Source organism: Giraffa tippelskirchi, chromosome X, assembly GCF_054371585.1.
Source record: "Giraffa tippelskirchi isolate mGirTip1 chromosome X, T2T-mGirTip1v1.2.pri, whole genome shotgun sequence".
In the NCBI taxonomy this organism is placed as follows: domain Eukaryota; kingdom Metazoa; phylum Chordata; class Mammalia; order Artiodactyla; family Giraffidae; genus Giraffa; species Giraffa tippelskirchi.
The window spans coordinates 140868276-140881520 of NC_137289.1; the positions used below are offsets into that span (position 1 = coordinate 140868276).

Here is a 13245-nt window from a genome sequence, read left to right on the forward strand (position 1 = left end):
AATGCCAAAGAATGCTCAAACTACCACACAATGCACTCATCTCACACGCTAGTAAAGTAATGCTCAAAATTCTTCAACAGTATGTGAACTGTGAACTTCCAGATGTTCAAGCTGGATTTAGAAAAGGCAGACGAACCAGAGATCAAATTGCCAACATCCATTGGATCATTGAAAAAGCAACAGAGTTCCAGAAAAACATCTACTTCTGCTTTATTGACTATGCCAAAGCCTTTGACTGTGTGAATCACAACAAACTGTGGAAAATTCTGAAAGAGATGGGAATACCAGACCATCTTGAGAAATGTGTATGCAGGTCAGGAAGCAACAGTTAGAACTGGACATGGAACAACAGACTGGTTCCAAATTGTTAAAGGAGTACGTCGAGGCTGTATATTGTCACCCTGTTTATTTAATTTATATGCAGAGAACATCATGAGAAACGCTGGGCTGGAGGAAGCACAAGCTGGAATCAAGATTGCCGGGAGAAATATCAATAACCTCAGATATGCAGATGACACCACCCTTATGGCAGAAAGTGAAGAAGAACTAAAGAGCCTCTTGATGAAAGTGAAAGAGGAGTGAAAAAGTAGACTTAAATCTCAACATTCAGAAAACTAAGATCATGGTATCTGGTCCCATCACTTCATGGCAAATACATGTGGAAACAGTGACAGACTTTATTTTGGTGGGCTCTAAAATCACTGCAGATGGTGACTGCAGCCATGAAATTAAGACACTTGCTCCTTGGAAGAAAAGTTATGACCAACCTAGACAGCATATTAAAACAGAGACATTACTTTGCCAACAAAGGTCCATCTAGTCAAAGCTATGGTTTTTCCAGTAGTCATGTATGAATGTGAGAGGTTAGACTATAAAGAAAGCTGAGCACTGAAGAATTGATGCTTTTGAACTGTGATGTTGGAGAAGACTCTTGAGAGTCTCTTGGACTTCAAGGAGCTCAAACAAGTCCATCCTAAAGAAATCAGTCCTGAATATTCATTGGAAGGACTGATGTTGAAGTTGAAACTCCAATACTTTGGCCACCTGATGCAAAGAGCTGACTCACTGGAAAAGACCCTGATGCTGGGAAAGGATAAAGGCAGGAGGAGAAGGGGACAACAGAGGATGAGATGGTTGGATGGCATCACCTACTACATGGACATGAGTTTGAGTCAACTCCAGGAGTTGGTGATGGACAGGGATGCCTGGTGTGCTGCAGTCCATGCGGTCGCAAAGAGTTGAACATGCATGACTGAGGAACTAACACTTTTTTTTAGTTACTAGGTTCTAAAACAAGGCTCTCCTTCTTGTCTAGGGCAGGAGGCCCTTTCCTTCTGCAGAGGAGGGGGTTTCTTTGTTTTCCAAATCTCTGTGCTGTCTTGAAATCATTGAAAGTGGGAAGGGCCGATGGAGATACCCTTGAATGCATGACTAATTGGTAGAGAAGGCAAGTAATGCCTTGAAGCTCCGTCCTCTCTCTTCCCCGGAATAGCTGCCAGCTGGGAATGGCAGGGAATGGCATTGCTGGTAATGCTACATCAACTCCTCCTGTGCTGCCCAATTAACCATTTAAATCACAATAAACAATTTGGAAATTTGATTTCCATTTGAGGCTGAGCCTCTAGAATCCAAATGTTGTACAAGATTCTAAGAACAAGATGCCTTTGCTATTAAAAAATATACAAATTGACTTTCTTAGCTCAGCATACCTGACTGGATTTTTGTATTTGCTGACCTGTTATTACAGTGGGAGAGTCATTGGTGTTTCTTCTGTGGCCCGTGTAGCAAGGTGTTTATTTACCTTGTGAATATGGAGAGCATAACTCTCCTAGGTCTTTGAATACTCAGTTTTTTCTTTGAAGGTTGGTAAACATAACTTTGGGCTTCTTTCTTACACAATAGGCCTAAGCAAAAAGAAAGTATAAATAAACTATAAATAAAAAAATGCTTTCTTCCAGTATATTGAAAGGGCCATTCTCTATATATGTACTTTTTGGGGGGGGGGGGGCTGGATTAACAGTAAGATCTAGATAGATCCATAGAGGGAACAAAGGCTCTTATTGTTCCAGACAATTGAAAAAGAGCTTGGTGCTGTAATCAAAATCCTTTGTAGCACTGTATTACTAAACAGAGGATAAATGGTGGGAATTTACTACATTTTTCCATGACCATATTGGGACTGAACAGCCCATAGGGATTCAACTCACTAAGTGGCAGTCTTAGGTTCTAAAATGTACCAAATATGCCACCACAAAATATCCCTCTTTGACATAAGGACTGTCTCGATCTGGTTATTTATAAGAAACAGCAAACACAGGAAAAGCTCTGAAACAGTTTAAGCTGCTTTAAGCTATGCTAAGTAGTTCAAAATGGAGTCATAGTGGCCAGTGTAAACTTTCATATTAGTTGTTTTAAAATGTCTGCTGTAGGACGGTGAGTGTCGGATAAACTAAGAGTGGCAATTTTACATGAGAAATTTGTCTGGCAACGTACTTCACTGGAACACAGGGAGCAACTGATAGAGCCAAGACTCCCTCCCTTGGGGTAACTGTTATTCTTTAAAAAGAGACCCTGAGCCCAGTAACTTGAAGGCTCTTGGTTGGAGGACCTGACTCCACACCCCTGAGGGCTGTTTCACACGGACATTGCCGGAGGCCCAGTCAGAGCAGAGGGTGACTTCCCACTTTGTTGCCAGACCAGACACCTCCTTCCCAGACTTCTTAGAGTGGTTCGTTACATTTCTACTTTCTCTACTTTGACTAACCTATGTTGTTTGCAATAAACCGAGCAATTTGTGAATTCAGTATTGGCCATATTTCGTTTATCTTCAATGCTGTGATTCTTCTCTGGTTTTACTGCTGGGCCCTGCCACAAAAGCTGAGTAGAAATTTCCCTTTTGTTATAGATGTTTACATTTAGGAGAGAAACCTCCATTTGTAACAGTGTCACCCTCTCTGTACTTGTTGGGCTGCACCCCGCAGGCCTATAAGCTCTGCATTTGCTCAGCTTCAAGACTAAAGAAAGAGCCCAGAGTTAGTGACAGAGGCATCGTGGTTTAACGGATGGGGGAGCCCTACCTGTCTTCTGAAGCAAGGTCCCGGAGCAACACCCCATCGTGCGCAGTGGACGGCGGGCAGGACATGGCGGCTGCTTTTGCTTTGGGGGAAGGGGAGATTAGCAGTTATAGCAGAATTGATGTCAGGTGGGCTCATCAGTTACCAGGGAAACCAGCCGAGAGGCACGCCCCTCATCGCTCCTTCAAAAAGCTGTCAGGTAGAGATGTTTGATCTAAAGGTTAGAATAATCACCAGCTGCAGCTGGGGCAAGTATGTAGGAAGGTTGTCAGTCCTGTGAGTGGGGTGTAGATGAAGCAGGGACTGGCCCAGCAGGGGATAGACAGACAGCAAGAAAACAACGCCACCTTGGGGGGCCTGACCAGACAGTATGGGGAACTGAGAGTGAAAGTCGCTCAGTCGTATCCTACTCTTTGTGACCCCATGGACTGTAGCCTGCCAGGCTCCTCTGTCCATGGGAATTCTCCAGGCAAGAATACTGGAGAGGGTAGCTGTTCCCTCCGCCATGGGATCTTCCCAGCCCAGGGATCGAACCCAGGTCTCCCGTATTGCAGGCAGATTCTTGACCACTGTGCCACCAGGGAAGCCCAAGAATACTGGAGTGGGTAGCCTATCCCTTCTCCAGGGGCTCTTCCCGACCCAGGAATCGACCCGGGGTCTCCTGCATTGCAGGTGGATTCTTTACCAGCTGAGCTACCAGTATGGGGAAAAGGATGACTAAATCTCTAGAAATTCTTATCAATGGAGAAGGTTCTGCTTTATGTGCAACCCAAGTTAAGTCATTGGCAGGGACCTCTGGTGACCTAAACTTTGGGAGCGATATTTGGGCATTTCTTTCCAAAACATTACATGTCCTTACTAGCTTGTCTTGCTTTGTCCATTTTGGAGTTAACTGGGGTTATGTAGTTCAATATATTTTTCTATATTGAAAATAAAGAGAGCTAGTTCAAGCATAAGATAATCACCAAAAGACAAATTTGAACATGTTTTTAGTAAACTCTATAGCTGAGCTGGAAGAAATAAACTAATTCTGGTTTGTACACAGGCATAAAGCCCCTAATTTGCATATACACATGAGTACGTAAAGGCACACATACATTCATGGCTGTGAATTCAAAGGAGAATATGTATCAAAATGTTAGAATACAGTCACTGCAAGCAGAAAAAGGATAATAAAGCAGTATGAAGAACCAGGAACCAGAGAGAATGCATTCATATTCATTTTAAAAAAAACAAATGCATTCATATTCATTTTAAAGAGACTACTTGTGTGAAAGAGGATAATATTTTGAGAGAAGCTTAATTAACTAAGGCTTTGAAGTAGCAGAGATATTTAATGAATGTTTTGGCATACTCAGAATTGAGGAAGTCTTCGCCCATGAAAATTTCTTGGGAAATCACAGTGTATCCTTAACAAATAAATGAAATACCTATGAAAAGAATCAGGCTTCCCAGGTGTCGCCAGTGGTAAAGAACCTGCCTGCCAATGCAGGAGACTTAAGAGATGTGGGTTTGATACCTGGGTGGGGAAGATCCGCTGGAGGCAGGCAGGGCAACCCACTCCAGTATTCTTGCCTGGAGAACTCCATGGACAGAGAAGTCTGGCAGGCTACAGTCCACGGGGTTGCAAAGAGCTGGACATGACTGAAGCAACTTAGCACACACACACTATGAAAAGAATCTGTAATGACTGAGATTCTCGGAGCAATTTACTGAGAAACACCTACATGGGGGCTCTGCAAGAATATTATCTCTTTCTGACAAAATATATATTTTGTCATTTCCAAAAAACTGAAAATGGGGGTTCTTGCCCTCTATCTGCTTCAACCTTAATGGAAGAAATGAGTAAACAGTCAACCAAAATAATGCAGCAATGATTACATTTAATTGGAAAATATTTATATAAATTACAAAAGTGTATTAGAGACACTAAGTAAGAAAAAAAATTGGTTAGATGATAGTAAGTTTGAGTAAAATTAGTGGAAAGGTTCCTGGAAAACAAAGCAGATGTGACCTATTTTGAATTTCTCTGTGTGTGTGTGTGTTTGAAAATCACTGCAGATGGTGACTGCAGCCATGAAATTAAAAGACGCTTGCTCCTTGGAAGAAAACTTATGTCCAACCTAGACAGCATATTAAAAAGCAGAGACATTACTTTGCCAACAAAGGTCCGTCTAGTCAAAGCTATGGTTTTTCCAGTAGTCATGTATGGATGCGGGAGTTGGACTATAAAGAAAGCTGAGCACCGAAGAATGGATGCCTTTGAACTGTGGTGTTGGAGAAGACTCTTGAGAGTCCTTTGGACTGCAAGGAGCTCAAACCAGTCCATCCTAAATGAAATCAGTCCTGAATATTCATTGGAAGGACTGAAGCTGAAGCTGAAACTCCAATACACTGGCCACCTGATTCGAAGAACTGACTCATTTGAAAAGTCCCTGATGCTGGGAAAGATTGAAGGCGGGAGGACAAAGGATGAGATGCTTGGATGGCATCGCCGACTCAATGGACATGAGTTTGAGTAAACTCTGGGAGCTGGTGATGGACGGGGAGGCCTGGTGTGGTGCAATCCATGGGGTCACAAAGAGTGTGACACGAGTGAGAGACTGAACTGAACTGTGTGTTTGCTTTTTTTTTTAATTTATTTGCTTTTAATTGAAGGATAATTGCTTTACAGTATTGCATCGATTTCTACAACATCAACATGAAATATTTAAATATTTCTCCCAGTTTGAAATGTGATAGTGGTTCTGTATTACTGTATTCATGTGTATTCAGGATGAAATGTGGATATGTGGCAAAGCATAGTGTCATCGGTGATGGGAGCCTGCCTATCCTTCACCATTTCCTCCTTTAGCCCAGCCAGCATTCCCTAAGGGCACAGTGCTCTCTCACTAGTCTCGCTGGGACATGGGTGGCCCGGCCTGGAATCTTTGTTCTCCTCTTTGTGCACTCTTTATCTAATCTTTCCAGAGTCATCTCACCCTTTAGAGTTTGATGATTTTGGTTTTGAATTTTCTACTGAACTGTTTCTTTTAATCCATTTTTAAAGATGAATTATTTTTCATTTCACTATTCAATAAGTATTTTTGAGTACCTGTGACATACCAGGCACCGTTCTTATGGCAGGAGATACAGCAGTGACCTGATGGGGCATATGTTCCAAAGGGCGACATAAGCAAATGGATAAGAGCACTATATTTTGCATGTAAGATAGTGATAAGAAAAATGGAGAAAATAGAGAAAAATAAGACAGAAAACGGCTGAGACAACAGTTCAATGCTTTTGATTTTTTGAACTTACACTTTTGATTTCTGGTTGTCAAACTTACATTCAAATAAAGATGACATTCTTGTGATTATTCTCATTATTTTTTTAAAATATTTACCGAGTTATTTTATTTATTTGGCCGCTCTGGGTCTTAGTTGTAGCACGCAGGATCTTTGATTTTAATTGCAGCATGTGGGATAGAACTGGGTCTGCTGCATTGGGAGCGTGGAGTCTTAACCACTGGACCACCAGGGAAGTCCCCCCTCATTATTTCTTTTTTAATTTTGAAACTGCTTACATAATAAGAATACTTTAAAAAGAATTGTTATAAATCATGCACTTACTAAAGTTATAATTTGGAGCAATATTCTCCAGCCCCAATCCCTTTGGGTCATTCTTGACTCTCTCTCTTCTTGTACTCTGCATATCTGATGCCTCTGGAATCCTGTTGTTTTGACTTTCAAGATAAATCCAAAATCCACCTCTGCCTATGCCTAAGCCTACATCAGGCCTTACCAAGATCCTTGTGGTAGCATCCCAACCAGGCTTTCTGTTCTTGGTTTTGCCCCCTACATAGAGTGAGTCTCTTCCTCAAGCAGTATGTGAATTAGTTAGATGGTAAGTCATCCCTGGACTGCATGTCTCCCATCTCATTCACCATCAAAGCCCAAGCCCTTAAAACTCCTCTCAGGCCTGAACAGTCTTCCTCCTGTCCAGCCCCCACCTCCCTTCAGTGGCACCCTTTCCTATTCTGTCAGCTCTTGTGGTCCCTGGAAGAGCTGGGCTGCTGTCCTATTCTCTTGGCCTGGAATGAGTTCCCCCAAATCCTCAAGAATAACTTGTTCACCTCCTTCAGGCCTTTGCACAAGGGCTACCTTCTCACTGAAGACTTTTCTGACCTCTTTTTAATGTAAACGCAGCCCCCCCAAACACACATCTAACTGTTGTCTCAGCCGTTTTCTGTCTTATTTTTCTCTATTTTCTCCATTTTTCTTATCACTATCTTACATGCAAAATATAGTGCTCTTATCCATTTGCTTATGTCGCCCTTTGGAACATATGCCCCATCAGGTCACTGCTGTATCTCCTGCCATAAGAACGGTGCCTGGTATGTCACAGGTACTCAAAAATACTTATTGAATAGTGAAGTGAAAAACAAACTCCACTATTCAATAATAAAAGAATAAATATCAACGAATAAATAAATTCAGTGACTTGAAGACACTTTCATAATACAAAGTCAAGTCAAAAACTGGGCTTCAAAATTTTATTTTTTAAAAAATATATTTATAAATTTCCAGGATAAACTCAATTTTGTTTACTTCATATGCATTGAAAAAGGCTAGCAGGAAAAAAGTTGATAGTCATTATCTCAAAATGGGACATTCTTCTGTGTATTTTCAGAATTTTCTACAATAAGCTTTATAATTTTACACCTTATTTTTTAAAAATTTGATGACAGTAAAAAGTAGCTCCCAAACAATTTCTTCTTACCTCATGATACTGAATGATGGACTGGGCTGCCTTAACAGCTCTGTCTCATCTCCATTCCTTCTTCCTTCCCTCTGTCCAGTAGGTTGGCCAAAAACCTCCAATCATTGGTCATTTTGATACTACAGAGTCCATGCACTAAGGGAGTTATTTCTTAGATTTTGAGAGAATTGGAAATCCTGTTGAAAAACAAGTTTTAATGAATTTTTTGAAGATCAATTTTATTCTCACTGTATATTATTAATTTATATTAGTTTGGGGGCTCTAAAACAGTATTAGATACCTTCTTGGCTCATTCTTAAGAAATCCAGTACAAATTTGGAGGTTGATTCTTAGAATTACAAGATTTTGTAGAAGAGAAAAAATAATTTTCCCTCTACTCTTCTAGGTTCTTGGTTGAGACTCCCTGTAATAAAAGACAGATTAATAGGAGGAAAACAAAAAGAAGTTTAATAACATGTATACCTCTTTTACACGAGGGAGAAACCCAGGAAGATTGACTCCTCGAAATGGTCCAAGCCATCACCTTAAATACCATTTCCAGCTAAAGACAAAAGATGTTTTGGGGGTGGGGGCAATTATGGCAGTTTTCTCAGTTTTACTGAGAAAAGCTCAGTAAACAAGGACAAAGTTGTATACAAATCTAAGTCCATGCCTTCTCCATTAGTAAGCATTTCTAGAGATTTAGAAACATTCTTCTCTTCCTGGTACAAAGAGGGAGACACTCTTATAAATGGAAATTTCTCTTATACCTATCAATGTAAATGTCTCTAACAAAAGAGTAACTTCTACTACTTATTTTCCAGAGCTTTTCCTATGTCTGCTGTTTCTTAGAAGAAAAAAAATCGGCTCAAAATAATCTTTATGCCAAAGGGGCATATCTTCGAATGGCAAATTCTTCTCCACTTCAATTACTTTCTTCTGCGTTTATATGCTCCCAATGTGGACTAAATGTACACATGTAAGATATGTGGATATGTTAGGTGCTCCACACAGGATATAACTTTTTTCTCGTTCTACCTGATTCTTTTCCTAAAATAACAGGGAAAAAAAAAACACACCCAAACAAAACCAATAGGCTGGCATTTGGCCTTTTATAAAAAAAAGTCCCATAAATCATTTTGATTGGCAGGTTTTTTGTTTTTGTTTCATTTTTGTTTTTGTGTGTGCTGTTGACATAGCAAACGCTGTCAGTTAGGAAGACCTTTAGTTTTAGATCACTGATTCTCAACTGTGGATTATTTGGCCCCTAAGGACATTAGGCAATATCTGGAGATACCTTTGACTCTGATAAGTACGGAGCAGGATTGCTATTGGAATCCAGTGGGTAGAGACATCTAAACATCCTACAGAGCTCAGGATAACATCTACAACAAAGAATTATCTGGCCCCAAATATCTGTAGTGCCAAAGTTGAAAAACTTTACAATGTAGAGAATGGAAAAAAGCAAACATAGAAAGGATCGGCCACTCCAAGAATACTGACAAGAGACCTATTCTTAAGCGACTGTCTGAGCCAGCCATCTCATCCTCGCTTTAGCTTGTTTACTTTCTTGCTTAGTGGTTTCAAGTTTTTAATCACCTCCCAGCCAGGTGTTTTAACTTTGGTAGAAAGAGGAAATTCTCAGCTCTAACCCCTGGGCTCAGTTTCATCCAGCAAGAGAAGCTAAATAAACACTTTGCTATCCGAGGGGTTCAGTTTGGCTGGTGGAATTACTTATGACGCTGCAATATCATCTCATGCATGGATAACTTTTGAGCACCTGAACTGTACTGGAGGCTAAGAAAAGCTGCTGATGATCTGAGCAAATACCTACAGAACTAAAGGCCAATCATTACAGATATTTAGACCAGCGCTGCACAGCTTGTCTCAGACAAATGGAGTTGGGTGTCAAAGGCATTTTAGGAGGCGGCACTTGGGGAGGGGTAACCTAGGCATGTAGGGCAACCCCAGGAGGCAGAGACTGGACCTCTCTCTGCCTCACTTTTTTCATCCATCCAGGGTCTCTCCATTTCTTTTTCTATCTCCATTCCCCTTGTCCCCACCAGCCCCATCCTAGTGTTTTTCAATTTGTGACAATAATGCTATGAGTTTTAAAGAGCTGTTGCGATAGGTAACACTGAAGATTGTTTTTACCTTTTCCATTTATTTTTTCAATCACTATGTTTATTTTCATGGTATGATAGTGGCTTCCCCGCTGGCTCAGCAGTAAAGAATCCACCTGCCAATGCAGGAGACATGGCAGGAGCTGTGGGTTTGACCCCAGTATCAGGAAGATCCCATGGAGAAGGAAATGGCAACCCACTCCAGTATTCTTGCCTGGGAAATCCTGTGGACAGAGGAGCCTGGTGGGCTACAGTCCATGGGGTCACAAAGAATTGCACACAACTGAGCAATTAAACAACTGCAATAGGGAATAACAGCGTTCTAGGTTTATATGCTTACTTTTCAAATAGAAGTTACATTTTTAAAACCTAAATATCCCAGGCCACTCCAGACTCTGAAGTCTCTGGTCACATTAATTGTAAAACCCCCAATTTTTTGCCTCTCATAGCCCTTTTGTCTTTTTCAAAGGCTCTCCACATGATGTGGGATGAGTTTTGAGGACAGTATTTTACAAAGCTGACCATGATGGGCTCTGGCCTCACCATGGCTGTGTCCCTTGCAGCCACTTTGGTCCTTACATGCTTTTGTGGCTTCTCAGCTGGGCCTAACCACCACTGCATGGTCTCCACCACCTGCTGCTGAGGGTTCCCAGTGCTGACGTGAGGTGAATGTCTTCTCCATCTCTCTCCACTGAACTTGGATCAGGAACAGTCTGGTCTTATAAACTCACCACCACAACTCTTTTGGCTTATGTGCCCAATTTCCCTCTCCACTGAGGTTCAAAAGTAGCCTGTCTGGCCAGGGTGTGTTTGGGTAGGACGGCATGGGAAGAAAGGGATAGGGAAAGTTATCTCTTTATCTCTCCACTGACTCTACCCCTACTCTTCCAGGGGTCACTGCAGCATAAATACCACCTTAGAAAAAAAGGAAAAATAAGTACCACCCTCAAAGCTAGAAAGTGATGCTTTGCAGTCCAGCATCAATCATCTAAATATTCTTGGTAATAGGACAAGGACAGTACAAAACTCCTAGGGTGCAGTTTACACTGTGGTTTATGCAAATGACACCCTAAGATTGAATTCTAGGAATATATATCCTAATTGGACATAGTGACCCCTTAGTTATAATTTAACTATAATTCTAACTGACATGTCAAAAGCTCTAACGTATCATTAGTTTTTATGCTTCATATGTTGAATTATTCTTCCAAGTGTTAAAACTTTGAAGAACAGAACATGTGGTTTTGATATGATCATCTTTATGGACAACTATTAATACATGATCTGCTGACGACCCGTAGCCTGATCTCGCTTTCTGAAGCCCCTAGCACCAGACTAAAGCGGGGGCTTGGCAGTGTCATGTTTGTTCTGCCTACATTTGAGTTAGAATCGACAAATAGAAACTGAAAGAATGTGCCAGGAGACTGTTGAAAGGTGTCATATTTCTGGCTGAGTTTTTAATTTAAAGCCTATATAATGATAGAAGTGGGGACTCAGAGGTGGGAAAAGAAGAAATTTGAAATCTCCACACAAATGTCAATCAACTAGATATCTTGACAGGTTGACATGTTATCCTGAATGAAATCATCACTGATGGATGTTCTAGCATTAGATTGAGTTTCCTGACCATAGTCTAATCTCATTTTAGGCCCTAAATGACTTGCTGAAATTTGTTGTGTCAAAAAACATTTGTAGTCTGGATCACATTTTATTACTGACTTAAGCATATATACACAAATGTATTTCAGAAAATGTAAGAAGAAAAATCCATAGAGGGACCTCAGCATTTCAACAAAGAATATTTTCCCTTAGCTGGTAGAGAGCCACGTCAATCACTCGAACTTGCAATCCAAAACAGTATATGTGTAGTTCTTTAAAAGTATTCATGTATTCAAAGTTTGCCACACTCTTCACTCCTGTGTTACTTCAAGTTATCCCTCACTTTGAAGTCTCTGCAGTATGTAAAATATCACACTGACCATGTCACTTTTTTCTGATGCATCAGTTCAGTTCAGTTCAGTCGCTCAGTCATGTCCAACTCTCTGTGACCCCATGGACAGCAGCACGCCAGGCTTCCATCCATCACCAGCTCCCGGAGCTTACTCAAACTCATATCCATCGAGTTGGTGATGGCATCCAACCATCTCATACTCTGTTGTCCCCTTCTCCTCCCGCCTTACATCTTTCCCAGCATCAGGGTCTTTTCAAATGGGTCAGTTCTTCGCATCAGGTGGCCAAAGTATTGGAGTTTCAGCTTCAGTATCAGTCCTTCCAATGAATATCCAGGACTGATCTCCTTTAGGATGGACTGGATGGATTTCCTTGCAGTCCAGGGGACACTCAAGAGTCTTCTCCAACACCACAGTTCAAAAGCATCCATTCTTCAGTGCTCAGCTTTCTTTATAGTCCAACTCTCACAACCATACATGACTACTGGAAAAACCATAGCTTTGACTAGTCGGACCTTTGTTGGTGAAGAAATGTCTCTGTTTTTTAATATACTGTCTAGGTAGGTCACAGTTTTTCTTCCAAGGAGTAAGCGTCTTTTAATTTCATGGCTGCAGTCACCATCTGCACTGATTTTGGAGCCCCCAAAATAAAGTCAGCCACTGTTTCCACTGTTTCCCCATCTATTTGCCATGAAGTGATGGGACCAGATGCTATGATCTTAGTTTTCTGAATGTTGAGTTTTAAGTCTACTTTTTCATTCTCTTCTTTCACTTTCATCAAGAGGCTCTTTAGTTCTTCTTCACTTTCTGCCATAAGGGTGGTGCCATCTGTGTATCTGAGGTTATTGATATTTCTCCCGGCAATCTTGATTCCAGCTTGTGCTTCCTCCAGCCCAGCGTTTCTCATGATGTACTCTGCATGTAAGTTAAACAAGCAGGGTGACAATATACAAAATTGACATACTCCTTTCCTAACTTGGAACCAGTCTGTTGTTCCATGTCCAGTTCTAACTGTTGCTTCTTGACTTGCAAACAGATTTCTCAAGATGGTCTGGTATTCCCATCTCTTTAAGAATTTCCAGAGTTTGTAGTGATCCACACAGTCAAAGGCTTTGGCATAGTCAATAAAGCAGAAATAGATGTTTTTCTGGAACTCTCTTGCTTTTTCGATGATCCAATGGATGTTGGCAATTTGATCTCTGGTTCCTCTGCCTTTTCTAAATCCAGCTTGAACATCTGGAAGTTCATGGTTCACATACTGTTGAAGCCTGCCTTGGAGAATTTTAAGCATTACTTTGATAGCATGTGAGATAAGTGCAATTGTGCAGTAGTTTGAACATTCTTTGGCATTGCCTTTCT

At 41.0% G+C, this 13245-nt stretch overlaps 1 long non-coding RNA gene across 1 annotated transcript in view; it reads right to left on the reverse strand.

The window, feature by feature from the left end:
• Positions 1-13245, reverse strand: part of LOC145536113 (uncharacterized) — a 166495-nt gene that overhangs the window by 76085 nt on the left and 77165 nt on the right. The window contains exons 5-6 of the long non-coding RNA XR_014075654.1: positions 8116-8238; positions 7836-8011 (exon numbers count right to left, since the gene is read on the reverse strand). This is a non-coding gene — a long non-coding RNA (uncharacterized LOC145536113). The remainder of the gene's footprint in view (positions 1-7835; positions 8012-8115; positions 8239-13245) is intronic.